The sequence below is a fragment of the Salvia splendens genome, chromosome 10, assembly GCF_004379255.2.
Source record: "Salvia splendens isolate huo1 chromosome 10, SspV2, whole genome shotgun sequence".
NCBI classification, from domain to species: Eukaryota; Viridiplantae; Streptophyta; class Magnoliopsida; order Lamiales; family Lamiaceae; genus Salvia; species Salvia splendens.
In genome coordinates, this window is record NC_056041.1 from 30028178 (window position 1) to 30050806 (window position 22629).

The window sequence follows — 22629 nt, forward strand, 5'->3', positions numbered from 1 at the left end:
CAATTTTTCCCCTTCATCAACACTAAGTTCTGCTGAAACTACGATTTGTAAGGTCTCATCTTCCCCCAAGAATGCATACTTGACATTGTTTGGGAGTGGTTTCAACTCAAGCTTGGGTGGCACTTCAATTGATGGTCTCAAATCTGCAACACATGTGTCAATCAGAACTTGTTTCTCAGAGCTCGATTCATCGACTTGATCTCCATCCTTGTCATCAATATTCATCTTAAATGTGGAGCCAAAGTCTCTTTCCAGACTTCCCTTTTCAAACACACTTCCTTCAATTCTAGCAGAATAGCACGACTTTTAAAAGATGCATCTGTCTAAGGCATCAACTCGAAAACATGCCTTTACATCAGTAGGATGTTTCATTGCCTTCTCGACATTAATGGTCAGTTGCTCACCATTAATTCTGAATGTAATAGAGTTATCCTTTGCTCCAAGCAATACATCTCCCGTTGCTAAAAATGGTCTACCAAACAAAATTGACACTTCTTTATCTTCGGGCATGTCGAGCACAATAAAGTCAGCGGGGATGATGAACTTATCGATTTTCACCAAGAAATCCTCAACAATTCCATTGGGCTTCACTATGGAGTGATCAACCATTATAGAGCGATATCGATAGGCTCCATTCTTTCCTCCAAACCAATGGCACGAGCAGTTTTCAATGCCATCAGTGAGATCCCTGAACCTTGGTCCAATAAACACTTTGTGAAAATTGTGTTACCAATTTCACATGGTATGATGCAACCTCCTGGATCTCTTCTCTTCGTCTGCATGATTCCAGATATCAGCTGTGAGCAATTCGTGCTCAATGCCACAATCCCTTCATTCTGAAGTTTCTCCTTGTTCGCCATCATGTCTTTGAAGAACCTGGAGAATCTCGGGAAATTGGTGAAAAGATCTACCAATGAGATGTCTACATTCACCTTTCTAATCACATTCATCATCCACTCAAAACTCTTTTCTTGTCGCACTCGCTTCTTTCTTGTGAATGGATATGGAGGCGGTGGAATGTCGTTAGGAATACTGGACTTGCTCTTCTTAGGTTCTGTCGCATTGACCTTTTTGTCTTTCTCTCCTGCTGTAAGTCTTCCATTTAACTTAGATTCATCGCCTTGTTCCTTGCTGCCAGATGCAGCCTGTTCTTGACCATGTTGGGCATCCTGCACTAACGCAGGACTTCCCTTCTTACATGCCTCGTCCGTCCCTGTGTGTGAGGAATGCAAGCCTAACATCTCGTCCGCCCCTGCGTGCGAGATGCCGGAAGTACCTTGGTCGTCCATTAAAGGCATTGAATCCAAATTTCATCCGCTTCTCAGGGTAACTGCTTTGCAATGTTCATTGCCCTTGGGGTTGGGCACTGTATCATTTAGAATGGTACCGGGAGCTCTTGTACGAGAAGCTGTAGCAATCTGCCCTATTTGTGTTCCCAAATTCCTCATAGAAGCCTCGAGTTGTCCAAACTTCTCAATTGATTTCTCTTTGAAGAAGTCATTCTCTTTTTGACTCTTAGCCATGAAAGAGAATATCTGTCCCATCTGATCTTCTAGTGTGGGTTTCTTATCAAAACCAGGGGGTTGGGAGTTGTTTCACCATTGGTTCCCACCATTGTTACTTGACCCAGCTTGGTTCCAATTCCCTTGTTGTTGAGGCTTCCAGTTCTAATGATTGTTATTGAATTGACCCCCTTGGCTAAAACCTTGGCGGTTATTGCCTATGTAATTCACATCTTCAATTATTTCTTGGGGTTGGATCATTTGGCATTGATCTGTGTGATGCCCACCTTGACACAGTCCACATTTAACCATTGCAACAGTTTGAGGTTATGGGTTCAGCTGCATGGAAGATATTGTTTTAACCACCGATGTCATTTGGGTGCTAATATTAGCTAGTTGTGCCTCAACCGCTGTCATTCTTTCAGATTCTACTGATGCTCCGAAGGTATCTCCTTTCTTCTCAACCACTCTCCTTAGATTGTATCAGTTTTTTTTATTATCTACTAGTTTTTTAAACAAGGTCCTCACTCCATCATGTGTCTTATTATCAAGATCTCCACCAGTACTTGCATTTATAAGTCTCATGCTTTCATTGTTTAAGCCTTGGTAAAATTTGACAAGATCACGGCCAGGAGCAAGACCATGGCTGGGACACTTTATCAACATTTTAGTAAACCTTTTCCATGCTTCAGCAAAAGATTCATCACCTTGCTGCCGAAAAGACGTGATGGCATCCCTCAATCTCTCGATGCATAGGATAAATCCGTGTCTTGTCAGCAAGTGTTTGGAGTAACAATTATCTCACTTGTGTTAATTTGAATTCAACTTTATTTTCATTGTTTTGAGAAAGCAAAACTTCAAACAAAAACCTTCATCTTTAAAGTTCTTTTTTTTTATTTGGAGTTAAACAAGCTTACCTTCCTTGCTGATCGACACCTTAAATTACTACACACGAAGTTGTACTCTTGCAGTGAAGTGGTAATATTAGGGATAATTTTGTGAACTTGAGTGCGAATCTATTTTTACTAAGAAAGACCTAAAATTACACATCATGTTTTGGCGCCGTTGCCGGGGAGGGCAATAGGTTGTTTAACTTTTTGTTTTATTTTTATTTTTATTTTTATTTCATCTTTTTAATTTTATGTTGTAGGTACTTAATTCGTGTTCTTGCGGGTGATAGCCATCTATCACGTCTGGACTCAAAGACGAATGAGTGTTTTATTTGTGGTAGTATCTTTCTAATTCCTTGTGTTTTATTTTAGGTTTACTAGTACACATTCAAGCACACACTTTTTCTAAGACTTACCCCGACGTTGTCGAGATGTCTCGCTTTCGGTAAGATTAGTATATTTGTGTTGTGTTTTGTTTCTTTTCTGTTGTGTGGTGTTCTAGAACAATACATAATGCGTTTGTTGTGTTGCAGGTGGTGATTCTAAAATATTGATGTGTGCACAAATTAGGCAATAGGATCAAGACTTAAGCGAGACTCTCAGCTCATTTAATTTTGCGACCCGAGTTAGAGGTGTTGAGTCGGGTAATGTTAGAAAACAAGTTGATGTACATGAGCTCCAGAAGATAAAAACAATGGTATGCTATATTCAATAAAATCAAATTTGGTATAGAATGAATAATATCTCGGAGAACATTATATGGAATTGATTTCACGCTTTATGTTTTCGTCTTTTTCTTCATGTAGCTTGAGAAAGCACGACTGGAATGCAAGGCCAAAGATGAATCAGTGAAAAGGCTTGTATAAAATCTACAGCTTGTATAAAATCTACAGAACCTTCAAGTGGAGTTGAAGTCATCACTGCATCGCCAATCAGAGAGACAGTTTCACATCTTTTGGAGAAGTTAAAAGGGAAAGAAGAGTCTTGTTCAGAACTTCAACAGAAGGTGAGAAATCAACTTTTATGTGCATACACCAGCCTGTAAGCTTTGAAATTCAAAATTAATAACTGCCGATTTTTTCGTGTTCATTGAAGGTCAGGGAGTTAGAGAAGAAGCTGAAACGAAATGAGAAAAAAAAGGTTGAGACAACAAGAAAAAAAAGCTGATATAGCAAGAGAAAAAAAAAGTTGTAACAGAGAGAAAAAAAACTGAAAAAAGAGAAAAAAAGCTGAAACAGAAACAGAGAAAATATTGGATTTTCTCTCACTGGACTCTGATAGTCCTGATGCGTACCAATCACGGCTGAATTTTGTCCTCTACTATGATGTATCAATAACCCAAATTGCGGTGTACCCTTAGATCTGGTTTGCATCCACCGTTGTTTTGTTTGTCTGTTTTCAATTTTCTAGAACACCTACACAACAGAAAAGAAACAAAACACAACACAAATATACTAATCTTACCGAAAGCGAGATATCTCGACAATTTCGGGGTAAGTCTTAGAAAAAGTGTGTGCTTGAATGTGTACTAGCAAACCTAAAATAAAACACATAGAAATCTAGAATATATAAAACGTTACTTAGGATTTCTTAGATAAATAAATTTATCTAAATCCAATTAAAATCCGCACCTCCTCCTGCCCGGAACTCTACGGCGTCGCGCTACTGCGGGCTCGCCGCCATCGACAACAATTGTTGTTGCGTCGTCGCTGCTGCGATGTCGCCTTTATCCTAATCCATCTAGGATATTTTTCCATAAGATAGGATAATCTTGGATTAATATTTATTTAATTCATCTAGGATTTGTCTTATAGAATTAAATCTATATAAATCCATAGAATAAAAATAAAATAATTTTAATATTATTCAAATCTATCTCAATTTATCTAGGATTGAATCCATATAAATCTATAAGATAAAGAATAAAATATTATATTATAACTATCCAAATCCTTCTGGAATTTATCTATGAATAAATTAATATAAATTCATAGGATAAGAATATAATTAGATTATCATTATCCAAATCCAACTATGATTCATCCAGGAATTAAATCCATATAAATCCATAAGATAAGGATAAAATCTAATTAATCCATGATTTAATTAAAAAATTAAATCTTATACAATATAAAAAAATCCACAAGATATATTCAAATCTTAATTCTAAATTAATCTTGAATTATTTCCAAAATTGAATCAAGGATTTGAAAACCCTAATCATTTTTGGGAAGCGAAGTCACGGGACGAGGCGGTGCGACGTCGCGCATAGGGAAACCCTAATCTTGCGCCGTCGAACTCCCACTAAAATCCGCACCTCCTCCTGCCCAGAACTCCACCGGCGTCGCGCTACTGCGGGCTCGCCGCTATCGACAACAACTGTTGTTGGGTCGTCGCTGCAGCGATGTCGCCTTTGCAGTGGTGCTGCAATCCGTATTGTCTATTATTCCCTGAACTACCGTTGCTGGCCTCTCCGTGACACGAAGGCAAATACGAAATTACAAGTAATTCTGGTTTCCATTTTGTTTATCGTTCATTACCCGCGCTTAAGATAGAAATGTCCATTAATTAATTAGTTTCTGCTATAGACTTAATTAATTAACATCTTTTAATTCCAAGAGTGGACTTAGCAACAAACGCTTATTTATTATTCATGGAATAATAAAATTCCAACTGGCCAGTTTCCGAATAATAAAACCTTGTCTCGAGCTCCTCTTGGGGACATTATCAAACCAGACTCACCAGGCGCGCGATTCAACATAATAGCAATCCTAGCACCGCTAGATATTAATTACCACTACCCAATATATCAAGATTATTGGGTTGCGAAAAACCCACACCATTTGATAAGTCAAAGTAATGCATAATCAATAACGTATGATCAATGCTAACGTATGTTGATTAACAAATAGCTGTTTATCAAGTCCCAGTCTTCCGGTAGATAGCATGAAGACATGTCTTGCTGTTAGATCCTTTCAGTGTTATACCACACCCAGGGACGGATCTATATGAGTATCCCAAGGGGCAATTGCCCCAGCTAAAAAAAATTATTTATACTATTTTGATCATTAATTTTTAAAATTTTTGAAATTTCCTTTATGTATGCTCCTTCTCTAATTCTTAAAAATATCTTTATATGTATTTTTGCCCGATTTATATAGAATTCCTAGCTCCGTCCCTGACCACACCAATGTCATCTTATTTTAGTAAGGTTTAAAAATATACGGACTGACATTGCAACCTTTCATGATAGATAGTCTAAGTCTATCTGGGTTGTGAAATTCTTCTTTTTCTTTGTTCAGTACTGACCGTGCTCCCTTAAAGTGGACGTCGCCCACAACCGGTTTACTAAAACAAAGACTTAGGCTTTGTTTGCTTCTTATGCATTTAAATGTTTATAAAACATCTTATAATTGCACAAGCAAACACAATGTAACAATATTAGTAATTCTATTCGTGCGAAACTGCTCGAGTAATACTGAATCAGGTTAAAAGTGGATTGTAGAGTTTTTCGTATACAAGCAAGATTATATTCGTGCTCGAAACATGCTTTTCAGTATTCCAAACCTAACAAGTGACTTAGGACTCGGGATCGATCATCCCTCCCAAAGCCTCAAAAGGCTTGAAACTTAGCCGCTCGATTCTGAGTACCAAAAAAGATTTGTGAGATTTTGTATAATCTCGGCAGCAGTCGCCATGGCAACATGCTGATGCTTAAGCACTGTTGACATGGAGGCCAACATATAACACTTAGCCATCTCAATTTACTTATGCCACCGCCTATGCGCATCTCGTACCGGTGTTGCGGCATTCGCCGATGGTACAGGTGGCTCTGGAGTAGTGAGCACAAACTTGTACTCTTCACCTGTGAGAATGATGTCCAAGTTTTGTTTCCATTCTATATAATTTTGGCCATCGAGTTTGTTTTCTTTAAGAATTGTAGAAAGATGATTGAATGACATTTTGAAGTTTAGTTTGCACTGCAAAACAGAGGATTTAAACTATTTGTCATAAAGTTATGTAATGAAATTGAATATGTTAACCATAAAACTTTTCAAAATCTTACAACTGTAAAATTAAAATTTTGTACCTTTCATAAGAGGTCAATACGCATTAAAATTTTAGCATTTTTACTGGTCACAACACCAACGAATAGTCCAAAGACCATATAAAGGCATGACTGCCTAATGTTGCCTAAGCAAGACCACCAGATTTAGCATTACAGAATTTTATTTCTACAACACACTCTCATAACAATGCTCATGTTATTATAACAAAATCAAGTTATCTCATAAATTCTGTGTGAATATCTGAAACTCGTAGTTTCTTAGGATTATTATCCGCACATAATGAGTGGCAATAATATTAGAAACCACTTTCTAGTTCATTGTAACGCCCGTACTTTTTATGGAAGATGACGCGCGTAAATCAAGGAACGATCGAAGAAATTATATTTGGAACAACACCAAATATAAGTCGTGACGTTAGGCGTTCTTTATTTTTTTGTGAAGAACAAGATAACGAAAGTCAATAAAGTTTTGTGAATTTTAATTATCGAAAGAAATGCGAGAATATAAAGAACGTATATTATTATTTGGGCTTCTCGAATTAAGTTAGAGTCCAAATGATTATCTACAAAAAATGGCTTGGGCCCTAACTATTTAAGAAGCTAGCCAATTAATGAATATACAAACTTGGGCTTGCAACTATTGAGCCCAAAACAAATTAAATCAAAATGTGGGAGCAAGCCCAAGAAGCCATTCTTCTTCTCTTTTCTTACCATGGCCGACGGTTTCTTCTTAAAGGAGGAGACTCTCCATTTTCTCCACCATTCCCTCTTCCACCAACAATTCTACAAAATCAAGAGTCACTCATGTTATAACTTTTGTTCATTCATCTTTTCCCTACCCTACCACTTCAACATTTCAAGCAAAAGAAAAAAAAATGAGAGAAAGAGAGAGTGCCGAGAAGAGAAAGAGGAGAAGAAGAGGTTGCTGCATTTCCTTGTCTTCTCCACAAACAAGTTCGATCCTTTGAGGTATAAACTCTACCCATTTTCGAAAGCACAAGTTTTTAGCACGTATCTCATCACATATCTCACCCATAACTCCCACAAATAACTAAATCAAACAAACAATCAACAATGAACCGAACATCGCCGTAGTTAATCGACAACGCAAAAGAACGTATCTTGGTGATAAAAATGTAACTTGCGGGTTGAATCGGGGTGGTTCGGAGTATTTTCGGGGGAGGAAGGGCCTGGCAGAGGGGCTGGTGGAAGGCGGAGTCGCCGCCGCCGCAGGGTCCGGCGGCGCTGGCGGAGCTGGAGGGAGCCGGCGAACACAGCATTGGTGGCCGGCGACTCCAGCGACCAGCAGCGGCGCCCGGCGAGCAGCTGCGACGGCAACTCCGGCTGGAGGACAGCAGCGGCAGATCGGCGGAGACCCCCTCCCACTGCGACGGCGACATTTATGAAATCGAAGGCGACGGCGGTAGCACTCCTCTCACCGGGCCGGCGGCTACGACGCGGAAAGGGAGGGGCGACGGGAATCTTAAAAGAAGAGAGAGGGAAAGAAGAAGAAGAAGAGAGAGTGGAATAGAGGGAAAGGGAAATGGCGTGAGGGAGAATGGGGAGTATATTTTAATTTTGGGCCCACTTATTGGGCCAAAATCTTATTTTGGAGGAATAAGGTGGGTTGGGCTTTTAAGTTACCTTGGGATAAGAAAAAATTAAATAATGGATGGTCCCGTGAATAACTTAATTAAATCCCGGAATAATTTGAAGCACAAATAATTTGTCTCAAGTGCGAAATAAGTATTTTGGCGAAGAGAAAAAATAGTGCGATAATTTAATTATACGCTTAAATAATTTTAGGAAATTTATTTCCGACGTCATGGAAAATACGAGGAGCCAACGGAGGAAAGAACGAGCGTAAGCGGCCGACCGGCGCCGCACGCGACGCCTTGGGCGGCCGCCGAATAATCGAAAATGCACGAAAACTGAGAAAATGAATTAAAAGATCTTAATTGGAGTGCATGCATTCTAAATATCGTCGTTACAGAGAATTGATGTGAACTTATTGTATTTTCCGAAAAGGTGGTTCGCACGCACGCTAAAAGTCGGAACGAGGATCTGCTTAAGGAAAACTCTAAGCTATTGAGGTGGGCTTTATTACTTAAATTCTTTTATTTTGAAATGATATGTTTATGGTGAAATAAGGGTGGTTTAAAATAGTATGTCATGCCGTTTTTATGTTTTGAATTGCCTATCTGATTGTCTACTGGGATAATATCCTACTAGACTTTTATAGTTAACGAATTCGGGTCTGACTAGGGAGTGAGTCCCTACTCGGACTAGTGCACTGATAGGGATCGTGAGCCGTCCCCTAGGTCGGCCGGTCCAGTGATCGAGTTTGTGGCCACATTCTCGTTTCACATGATAGCTCAGATATGGTACATGATGGGGGATGATGATTGTCAGCGCTGACACTTTTAAAGGAATGATTTTGGTGTCTCTCGGTCTTTTTAAAGTAAAATCCGAGTTTCACTCTATGATGGCTTGACATAACTTAAATGATAAATGTATTTCGGGCATGAGTTCACTGGGTGCATCAAGTACTCAGCCCCTGCATATGTTTTCCCTATGTGCAGGTTGAGCGTGGACGGAGGACGGAGGATGTTGAGCATTGGACAGAGACAGTATTCAATAAATTATCTGGTTGCTATTGTGTCTTCATACATAGTAGTAGCTAACTCTCAAATGCTTCCGCTATGCCAAGTTATAAGAATTTCCTTGATTTCCTTGGAATTGTCAAACCATGTCATTCACGTTATGTACCTTCGGGATTTGAAACTTTGATTGATAAATGTAAATTTCATCTTTTGATCGATATGTCGTACTCCTTTTGGTTGTTCCCCCTTCTTCCCCGCTTCTCAAATCCCCCATTAGTCACGATTCTCCGCGCTTTCTATCCTTAGAAAGTGCGGTCGTGACATTCATACTAAATATTCCTAAAATCTAGGGAAATCTTCCCATAAATATATTTTAACATTAAATAATAATATTTTAATGATTTCTTTTAATTTCAAGAATTAAAAATCATAAAAATAATATTTTCATCACTGTCTCGTCGATCGAAGTTCGCATGAATCGACGACGATGAAAACCGACGAACTCATCATCGGAAGGTGACGCGCTAGCGGTCTCGGCCAGCCGCACACCGGACATGCGCGTTCTCTCGGCCAGTGGCTCGACGGGTCGCGGCCTGATGTTCTAGCTCGTCTCGACACGGCGACGGTGACTCTCGGCCAGCAGCTCGCGCATGGGCGCTGCACCGCTCTCGACCAGTTGTTGCACGGGGTCGACCTGGTTAGCCTCCCGAGACACGATGCTCCCACTGCCATGGCTCGCGATTGTGCGAGTCGCTCTCGGCCTGGCTCGGATTCATGTCTTTGTCCTTCCGCCTAGGGTTGGGGTTGGTGGATCGCGGTGGCGTAAACTAGTTCTCAGATGAACCACGCACCGCGCCAGCTCCTTCCTTGGTGCAGCTCCGGGATCCTCCTAGGATTAGTAGTCTTGGTCGGTGGTGCGCACGAGCCCTCGCTTGTCTGCACCTCGCCCCGTGATCAATGCCCTTAGCTCCCACTACTTTGACAACCTTGCTTCGAGCACATGTCGTGCGATCTGTCTCGGTGCAAGTGCCGACGGATTGCACATCTCGTATGCCCAAATTATTCAAGTTCTTTGATTCGATAGTTCTTGAGTTCATCATGCATAAAATAATAACAACTAAATACAAGAACATGCTTCGAAATCAAATAACACATACATACATGAATTTCCCGAAGTTTAAATCCAAATAATCAGAGCCAAGGACTGACTCTTGTAGGGGTTGGCAGCGGAAGCATGAATAAATCAGAGAAATGATCTATTTATCAAATTATTCAGAAAAATTCTATTCACATAATTATCACATGTATCATGCTCATAACTTGAATTAAAACATGCTTTAAGATTAACTGAAACCTAAAACATGCTTTTCTACCGAATAGAATTATACCTTCTTGATTCTCCAAAGAATCGCAGATGGTTCGCTACTTTTCCATGTGAGGATACTAGGACTTAAATAAAGAAGACAGAAATCCCTCGTGAAGTAGGAGAGAAAAATCGTCCCTTATAGAAATAGGGAGAGGGATGAAAATTTTGAAGAAAAATAAAGTATATTTTTTGTCTCCTTTATTCTCCTATTTATATTAAGTTACATATTGGGCCAAGTTATTCTCCTATTTATATTAATTTTTTAAGAAAATTCCTCGGGGATCTGTGGAAGGTTTTGGATATGACCTCCACCAATTAGTTTTTCACTAATTAAATTGAACCCACAATTTAATACCCCCTCCGTCCCGCACTACTTGCACTTATTTCCTTTCTGGTCGTCCCTAGTTATTTGCACTCTTTCCATTTTTAGTAACAATTTATACCTACAGCCGTAATTGTTGACTTTGTCTATCACTCATTCCTTAATCTCCGTGCCTAAAAGGAAATGTGCGAGTAGTGCGCGACGGAGGGGTACAAGCTTATATTGGAATATTATTAGCAGCCACTACATAAATAATATTGCAATGCCCATCCAAATCTGAAATTACAAGTAATCTGGGTTTCCGTTGTTTGTTGTTCATAGAATTAACATATCTTAATTCCAAGAGTGGACTTAGCAAGAATCGTTTATTTATTATTCATAGAATAATTAAATTCCAATTAGATAGGTTCCGAATAATAAAACCTTGGTTCGAGCTCCTCTTGATGAAATTATCAAACGAGACTCACCTCGCGCACGATTCAATAAAATAGCAATCCTAGCACCGCTAGATATTAATCACCACTATCCAATATATCATAATTATTGGGTTGCGAAAAACCCGCACAATTTGATAAGTCGAAGTAATGCATAATCAATACCGTATGCTCAATGCAAACATATATTGAATAAGAAATAAATATTCATCAAGACCTCGTCTCTCAGTAGATAGCATAAAGACACGTCTCCCTGTTAGATTCGTTCAGTTCTGTACCACACCAATGTCATCTTATTTCAGTAAAGCTTAAAAATATGCGGACTGACATTGCAACCTTTCACGATAGGTAGTCTAGGCCTAACTGGGTTGTGAAAATTTTATTTTTATTTGTTCAGAATTGACCGTGTTACCTTAAAGTGGACGCCACCCACAAACGGTCTACTAAAACAAAGAATTAGACTTTGTTAAGTAAACATCCATTAAATGTAAAACATAACAACATTATGATAAAAATAATCTGTTGTATTCCTTGGAAAATAAAATAAGAGTTTTAACAGTGTGATCAATCACTCGAAAGGTTAGATTAATTCAATTAATTAAACCTGCAACCTATTTTACGTTTCTAGGGTTGATAGGAAAGTCGTGAACCAAGGATTAGATTCTAACTATCAAAGTCTCATTTTAATAGATACTCCCTCCATTTCACTATAGTTGAGGCGGAACTTTTAGGCACGGAGTCTAAGAAATGGATGTTGGGTGTGTTAAATAAATAGTTAAAAAAGTAAGAGAGAGGAAAAGGTAGAGAGAATAAAGTATAAAGTGAATATAGTCGAGAGAATAAAGTAAGAGAGAGTAAAGTAAGAAAGAGAAAAAAGTTACCATATATGGAAATGACTCAACTATGAAGAAACTTCCCGAAATGGAAAAATGACTCAACTATAGTGAAACGGAGGGAGTACCTCCTAAGATTCAAGCCCTCACAAAAGGTCATCTCGTGAAGATAAACCTTTGTGTTGTAATCGTTTCCTTAAACCACGTAAAACTAGCTATCTTTCGTTTAAAGCACAAGAAGAATCAAAACAACCACAAAAGCTAGATAAAACAGTTTAATTGAATAAATCAAAACATAAACTTGTAGTTTTCGCTAAAAACATACGAAAGTATTTAGCTTCTCATGCTCATAGGAATCAAAGCAAAATATTCGATAGAAAATGATAAACACATAAACAATAAGGAGAATGGATGTCACGGAGAAGAGCTAGACGGATGGAAGTCTTCAAATCGTTTATTAAAGTCTTGCAGATGTCTTCCTCTTGCTCTAAAACGGACTTTGGGTATTTTGGGCGTGATCGCGTATGTTTGGAGTTGTGTTCGGTCCTCTTTTATAGGTGTGTGTTCGAATCCTTATTACCATTTTACGTTAAGACTTTGTTTTGAGAATGAGCGAGTGATAGACCTTGAGTAAAATACCGTCTTTGTTTTGTTTGGCTGCGAATGAAAATTTTGAATTGTTGTTGGCTAATCGGGTGGTGGAAATAGTCGATGAGTTGGATGTAAGATTTGTGGATGGGAAAATTATGGGCGTTCGTGTACAAGTACTTGAGATCACACCAAAGAACTGAACAAAATATTACAAATTTTTTAATTAATGTTCTTTTTAATCCAAGCTAAGGAAAAGGAACCCAAACACAGTTTTGGGCGTGTCCTCACCTCTTGTAGCCCAATACGCTTCCCTTCAAGCCCAAATATCAATTTTTCGTCTTTCCTAAAAAGCCCCCCATTTTCATGCGACTTTTTCCCTTTAAAAACTCCCACAACTGCTCGAAACCTTTCAAAACCGCTGTCATTCTCAGCGAGTCGCTGAGTTGCAACTCAACGACTCGTTGAAGAGGTTCTAGACAAACTGTCGATTTTCCCGAGGCCGCATGGCTTTTCCTATGCAGTTCGTAGTATTAGGTAGTAGTCCGCATGGCTTTTCCTATGAGTTTGTTCCCACTTCGAGCTTCATTTCTCATCTCGATTTACCTCCTTCAATGAGAATATCGTAATGTTGTAAGTCCAAAAATATATAGAAACCACTCAGGGTTAAGGGAATAACTATCGCATATTTGATTCACATCAAATACCCCTAAACTTAAGTTCTTGCTCGGGCATGCACTGTGGTTTCATTAAACAATTCAAAACCAACAATCAACTTACAAACAAACCTCGTAAGCTTTCATCACAATGAATCAAGTAAGCAAAGAGAAAAGCAAAATCTATACTTGAAACATTCCCGATTAAAATCTCTCGACTACAGGTACATTCTCTCGTCCACTAAAAATATCGAATCATCACATACATCATAATAAGTCCAAACATGATATTATACAACTCGGACCGCCATCATCAACTCGTCAAACATTAGTTATCCAGTGAACTTATGAATTTCCAACCAAACTTCTACAAAATCGAGCATAATTTCAATACACAAGCATATTAATCAAGCACTTTTTGTTGGACTTTAATTGAATGAGCAGAACAGATAGAGAAATTGTTGAGAAGAAATTTCTATAGTCCCTGGTCGAGAGTGCCTCGTAGGAGGATTTCCTTGGTGCCTATATCTTTAGCAAATGATAAATACTTATTTGAAACTTGAGGAACACGTAGAAGATTTTAAGTAAGAAAAGTCTGGAATGAGAATATTAGAGGCACAAGTAACAGGGGTGATTCACCAACATGTTCTAAATTAATGCCGTAATTAAAAGAGATACATCTCTATGATATAAGTACCATTACTAATTTACCATTACGAATAAATTACCTTTACAATTAATGACTTATATAACCATTTTGTCGTGCTTTTGCTTGCATGATTAATTTGCGGGGAAGTGAAAGGGTTGATGAAGGTAGTTTAAGATACATAAATGTATGAGGGGGCTGTGAGGGAACTTCCCAAAATGAAAAATACAAATAATTCATGCACTACACAAAATACACACAATTTATACACTATACATAAAATACAAATTATACATATAATGCATATACTGCGTACCAAATATACACACTAAAAATTCAAAATATACACCATTACGCGTTATATTCAAAATACAAGACATTGTGCTATACACATTAACACATTAAAACAAAAACACACGCTACACACATTATACACACATTACACACACCAGAGGCGAAGCCAGAAAATTGTACGAGAGGGGGCAAAAATATAAATATATACAAATAAATAAATAAACATAAATCAATAAAGATAATAAAATATACTCCGTTCTAATTAAGTTGAGTCACTTCTTTTCTACACTCATTTTAAAAAATCGTAATAAATCGCAACAGCCATTTCCACATAATTCATTTTTCTTTTGTACTCCATAACTTTTCTTCTCATTTTCCTCTACAAGTTCCAAAGCAAGAGAGACTCACGTTTGACTTTTCAATACTCAAATGACTTTTGGTTTTCTCTCTCAAAAAATAACTAAGTTTTATGAAATACATTTAAAGTACAAGTTTAACTTTTTACTTTTTTCCAAATGGGCCAACAAAGGTTTTTCTATTAAAATATTAGAGGGGTAAAGTTAATAATAACACACATATTATGATAATATTATATATATATATATATATGTATAAATGAAAATTTGAGGTTGGGCAATTGCCAATACAGACACTATAAATAAAATGCAAACATTATATTAAATAAAATACAAACAATAGACACACACTAAAACAAAACACAAACGCTACACACATTATACACACATTACACACTATAAATAAAATGCAAACACTATAAAGAAAATACACGCACTGCACGTACACGTACACGTACACATACACATACACATACACATCACACACACTACAAATACTAACACAAAACACACACAATTTATACACTTTATACAAAATATAAATAATACATATAATGCACACTACACACTAAATATATATACACTAAAAATTTAAAATATACACCATTACACGCTATATTGAAAATACATACATTGTGCTAAACACACATTAACACATTATGTAAAAAAAATACACACAGTACACACGCACACTAAAACAAAACACTAACGCAACACACATTATACACACATTACATACACTATAAATAAAATGCGAACACTATATTAAAAATACACATAATATGCACGCACACTAAAATAAAAACACAAACACTACACACATTATACACACATTACACACTATAAATAAAATGCAAACACAATACATAAAATACACGCACGTAGACTTAGACATACACTACGCTACACACTAAATACACACACTCTCACACATACACAAAATACACACTATAAACAATATACAAACAATTTCTTTCGTGTTTCAATTTAGTAATACCCACAATACGCACACTAGTTCTAGAGAGATACACACACTTTGCACACTACAAACATCGTACACTACACACTCTATACACACATTGCATGCAATACACACTACACATACGATAAACAAAATACATATTACACTCAACACACAGTTGATACACAATGCGCACACACACACTTGACAGACAATACACACACAAAAGACAGACACTACGCTTCACACACTACAAACCACAAACCACAAAAAACACAAGTACATATTTTTTGCACACACTATAAACAATATACATGCAAAACAAACACCGTTACTCTCATTAACTACAAAAGACACAAAATATAGACAATGGCCTACACAAACTATAAAACATAATACACATACTACGCTACATTGTACACACTAGACACAAAATACACACATTGCACACATAATAGATTAAACACAATCTACACAATATATATACACATATACAAAATTCACACACTGTACAAATAAACAAAGACATATACACACACCACACAAAATACATATAAAACCCACAACACAATATATACACATAATACCCACAATACTGACACAAAACACATAAATTACACACATTACAAATAATACGCACACACTATACACAAAATAGGCACACATATATATACACAAATTACGCAGACCATATACAATACACACACTACACATACAAACATTGCAACTACACATACGCAAAATAGACACATAACAAATATACAAATTCAAACACTATACACTTCGCTTGCATATACTATTCACACACTACCGACACTATAGAAATACACACTTTACATAAAATAGACAGACTTCACACACACTTCACACACAAATAAAACACTATACACAAAAGCAAACTGCACATATAATGCACACATTACACACCAAATATAAATACACTAAAAATTCAAAATCTACACCATTACATGCTATATTCAAAGTACAAGACAATGTGCTAAACACACATTAACACATTAAAATAAAAACACAAACTCCACACACATTAAAACAAGACACAAACACTACTTATATTAAACACACATTAAAACAAAACACACGCTACACACACTATAAATAAAATCAAACACTATATTAAAAACACACACTATAAATAAAATGCAAACATTATATTAAAAATACACACAACACAAACGCTACACACTATAAATAAAATGCAAACACAATACAGAAAATACACGCACTGCACGTACTCTTACACATAAACATACACATCACACACATACAACACACCACAAATAGTATCACAATATACACACACTTCACACACAAAATACACACAATTTATACACTATAAAGAAAATACAAAATTATACATATAATGCATACACTACACACCAAATATAAATATACTAAAAATTCAAAATATACACCATTACATGCTATATTCAAAGTACAAGACAATGTGCTAAACACACATTAACACATTAAAATAAAAACACAAACTCCACACACATTAAAACAAGACACAAACAAACACTACTTATATTAAACACACATTAAAACAAAACACGCTACACACATTATAAATAAAATGCAAACACTATATTAAAAACACACAATACATACACTGTAAATAAAATGCAAACTTTATATTAAAAATAAACACAATACACACGCACATTAAAACAAAACACAAACGCTACACATACATTATACACACATTACACAATATAAATAAAATGCAAACACTATACAAAAAATACATGCATTGCACGTACACTTACACATACACATACATATCACACACACTACAAATACTAACATATAATACACTACAAATAATTCCTACACTACATAAAATGCATACAATTTATAAACTTTACCCTAAATACAAACAATACCTATAATGCACACTACACATCAAATATAAATACACTAAAAATTCAAAATTTACACCATTACACTCAAAATTCATATCAAATGTAAATACACTAAAAATTCAAAAAATACACAATTACATGCTATATTCAAAATATATGCATTGTTCTAAACACACATTAACACATTATATAAAAGATACACACACGCACACTAAAACAAAACACAAACGCTACACACATTATACACACTATAAATAAAATGCAAATATTATATAGAAAATACACGCACTGCACGTACTCTTACACATAAACATACACAAAATACACACACAAAGAAAAAATACAAATAATTTATGCACTACACAAAATACACACAATTTATACACTACAAAGAAAATACAAACTATACATATAATGCATACACTGCACACCAAATATAAATATACTAAAAATTTAAACTATACACCATTACACGTTATATTAAAAAATACAAGACATTGTGCTACACACATTACACACTATAAATAAAATGCGAACACTATATAAAAAACCCACACAATACACAAACTGGAAATAAAATGAAAATATTATATTAAAAATACAAACAAAACATACACACACTAAAACAAAACACAAACGCTACAAACTATAAATAAAATGCAAACACTATACAGAAAATACACGTACTACACGTACACTTACATATACACATACACGTACACATCACACATTACAAATACTAACCCAAAATACACTACACAAAATACACACAATTCATACACTTTACACAAAATGTAAACAATGCATATAATACACACTACACACTAAATATAAATACACTAAAAATTCAAAATATACATCATTACACACTATATTCAAAATACACCCCAAATATAAATACATTAAAAATTCAAAATATACACCATTACACGCTATATTCAAAATACACGCAGTACACACATGCACACTAAAACAAAACACAAACGCAATACACATTATACACACATTACATACACTATAAATAAAATGCAAACACTATAATAAAAATAAAAATAGTACACACGCACAAAAAAACACAAACGCTACACACATTATACACACATTACACTTTAAATAAAATGCAAACACAATACATAAAATACACGCACGTAGACTTACACATACACATGCACATCACACACACTGCAAACACTAACACAAAATATACAAACTAATCATACAAAGAAAAAATACAAACAGTTCATACACTGTACACAAAATAAATGCTACACAAAATGTAAATACACTGTATTCGAAATATACACTATTACACACTATATTAAAAACGCATAGATTGTGCTAAACACATTATATAAAAAATACGCATACATTACACAAACTATAAATAAAATGCAAACATTGTGCAGATTATACATTATACAGATAATACACGCATTATACGTACACAAACACATACACACACTACAAATGCAATCTCAAAAACACACTTTACACATAGAAAAATTACAATGAATACACTTTACACAAAATACACATTACGTGTAGTGGACACAACACACACACACATTACACAAACTATAAATAAAATGCAAACATTACACGGATAATATACGCACTGCACAAACACAAACACATACACATACACATACACATACACATACACACATTAGAAATGCTTACACAAAAACACACTTTACACACAAAGAAAAATTACAATCAATTCATAAACTACACGAAATACACAATTTATACACTATACACAAAATACACGTTACATGTAATGGACACAACACAACATACACATAATACACGCATTACACACTATAAATAAAATGCAAACACTATATAGAAAATACACACACTGCACATACACATACACATACACATACACATCACACACGGACACTGAAACAAAACACAAACGCTACACACATTATACACACTATAAATTAAATGCAAACACAATACATAAAATACACGCATACAATTCACATACTACAAATACTAACACAAAATATACACACTTCACACACAAAGAAAAATACAAACAATTCATACATTGTACACAAAATATACACAACATATAATGCGTACAATACACCAAATGTAAATACACTATATTCAAAACGCATACATTGTGCTAAGCACATTATATAAAAAATACACACACACATTACACAAACTATAAATAAAATGCAAATTATACAGATACTAAACACATTATTTAAAAAATACACACACACATTACACAAACTATAAATAAAATGCAAATTATACAGATAATACACGCATTACACGTACACATACACATACACATACACACACTACAAATGCTAACTCGAAAACACACTTTACACACAGAAAAATTACAATCAATTCATAAACTACACGAAATACACAATTTATATACTATACACAAAATACACATTACATATAGTGGACACAACACACACCAAATACAATTACACTATATTCAAAATATACACTAATACACAGCTAAAAACTACACACATAGAATACACACACTCCCTCACATAAACATACCAGACACAGAAACACAATAGACACTAAATTCAAAATGCGAAAATTAACAAACACTAAACACAAAATACAAACAATGTGTTCCACACTATATACAAAAATACACACTACATACATTACACACATTAAAAAATATATACAAAACATATTCACTACACATATTACACAAAATACACTGTCACGCCCGCATTTTCTAAGGATAGAAAACAACACGGTTGATCGCGACTAGGGGGGATTAAAGAAGCGGAGAAGAAAGGGGAAAATAACACAAACCGACCATAGCTCGAAACAAATGGGAATAGCTCGAATAAAATCAGAGTATCTCAACAATCAACAACTCAAAAATGAATACTATCTCAACGATACAAGAACTCAAAAGAAGAACAACTACTTAGCGGAAGCATTTGAGAGAAGGAATATGCCACGTGTGAAGACATGACACATTCTACACACTTAGATTTCTTCAACGGTCTTGCTCAACACCCACCGCACCCGTCACGCTCAACCTGCACATTTTTAAAAAGTATTTATCATGCCACCATTGAGTGACCTCGGGTTTTAACTTTGAAAATGCCCGAGACACTAAAATCATTTGCATTGTAAAATTCGCCTGATCAGTCATTTTCCCATAGATGTCTACCATATCTGATCCATTGATGACAAGGAATGTGGCCACATTCCAAGTCACTAGACCGGCCGACCCAAAAGACGGCTCACGATCTCCATAGGTGTACACTAGCCTGAATAGGGACTCACTCCCTAGACAGACCAGAATTCGATTATCCATTGATGGCAAAAGCCACGTGAGATAGGTTCCATAGAATAAAACAAAACACGGCATGACAAATATTCATATCATTTTCACATAAAAATATACTTAGGGCATTGCCCATATTTAAAAAGAAAGCCCACCTCGTTCGCTTAAGTCCTTAATTCGAAATTATTTCCCTTCCCTTGATATCACCTCTCGCTTGCAAGGAATCACCTTTAGCATTTAAATAACACATATATCAACACAATGAATCAAGTAAATAAATAAGATGCATGCACCCTAATTAAAATCGTTTATCTCGTTTCTCGGTTTTCAATTATTCGGCAGCCGTCTAAAGTTCCTCCGTTGGCTCCTCGTATTTCCATCACGATGTCGGAATAAATTCCCAAAAATTATACAAGCGCATAACTAAATTATCACTACTATTTCCCTTCGCAATTATATTTATTTCGTACTTTGAATTATTCCGAGAATTAAATAAATAATTTCCTACGATTAAATTATCTGCCCAAGGATTTAATTAGAAGGCCCAAGACTTATTTCCCCACCTTATATCTCCAATTAATATTTTAAAGCCCAACAAAATTTAATTAGAGCCCAACTAACCAAAACATTCAATTTTAATTTAATAGGCCCACTTTCTAAAAACAAAGGAGAGGCCCAATTTCACTCCCACCATCTCCACGCCCTCTCTCCTCTCTCCATATTTCTCTCTCTCTTCGACCAAGTTGAAGATTTCAGAATCCGTCGGCTTCTTCCTTGATTTCGCCGGAGTCATCGGTCGTCTTCAGCGTCCGGCCACCGCCGTCAATCCACCGGAAGAGGACGCTGCTGTCTCACCGGGAGAACGCTGTTGTTGCTGCCGCCAATTCGTCCCTCCGTCGTTCACCATCGCACGCCGTCGCTGCTGGTCGCCGTCCGTCAGACGCCGCTGCTGTCTCGCCGGGATGATGCGACGCCGCTGCTGTCAGCAGCGTCCGTCGGTCAGTCTCCGCCACTCCGTTGGCCCGATTTACCCATTTAAGGTTCGTTCTTGATTTAGTTTTGTCCGGTTCATGATTCGGATTGCTTCGATTCAAAATTTGGTTGGGTATAATGTGAGATGCAAACACATGAAAAGAAAAGAGAATTTGGCTGCTCGAAGGGATATACCTTTTTGGAAGGGGGAATGATTTTTGCAATTGCAGGAAGGGATGGAACTCACAGCTTTCGCTACTCCTTTTGCTATCTCAAAATTTGGAAGAAAGGTAAAAATATGTGGAATGGTTTGGGTATATGTATATTCCCATATAAATTGTTGATTTAAAATTGATATGGAGTAGTTGAGATATATATATAATAAATTATGTGGAGATAAGGTTTATTGGAGGGAGTTTAGGGAATGGAGATATGTGGTAATCGTTTGGTGATAGGGTTTAGAGAAATATATTTGACCAAGTAGTTGACTACAAATTTGGAATAAATAATTAATTTTTTTTTCTCTCTCTTTTTTTTGATTTTACGGGGCGTTACAATCTACCCATCTTAACAAAAATTTCGTCCCGAATTTTGCTTACGTTCTTAGAATATAGAATTTCTCCATCATCTAGTCTTCCAATTTCCAAGCACGTTCCTCATGTTGTTTAATTAACATTGTAGTTCAAAGTCACATCGCTGCCACTTTTAATAAATTACGCGAGATTAGACTATAATAAATTAAATCGCTCACTTCGCATCATCCCTCCTTGTTTTGCACCGTCTTTTGCGTTTGAACTTCACTTCGTCTTCGTGATATTCGTCTTCTTGAAATTTTCCTCGTGTTCTTTTCTTTCTTGTCGTTTAGGGAAAACGTAGGAAATAGTAAAATAGTTTACACATCAAGCTTGCTCCAACGTTTCACACAATTCTAAGAAAAAGTTTCATGGTCCACCAGC

The 22629-nt window shown here is 36.1% G+C and overlaps 1 long non-coding RNA gene across 1 annotated transcript; it reads right to left on the bottom strand.

The window, feature by feature from the left end:
- Positions 1-20408: 20408 nt before the first annotated feature.
- On the bottom strand, positions 20409-21984 carry LOC121751261. The gene is made up of 3 exons (XR_006040039.1): positions 21869-21984; positions 20857-20929; positions 20409-20450 (listed from the first exon to the last, which is right to left on the bottom strand). It is a non-coding gene; the product is annotated as an uncharacterized LOC121751261 (long non-coding RNA).
- Between the last annotated feature and the right edge of the window lie 645 nt (positions 21985-22629).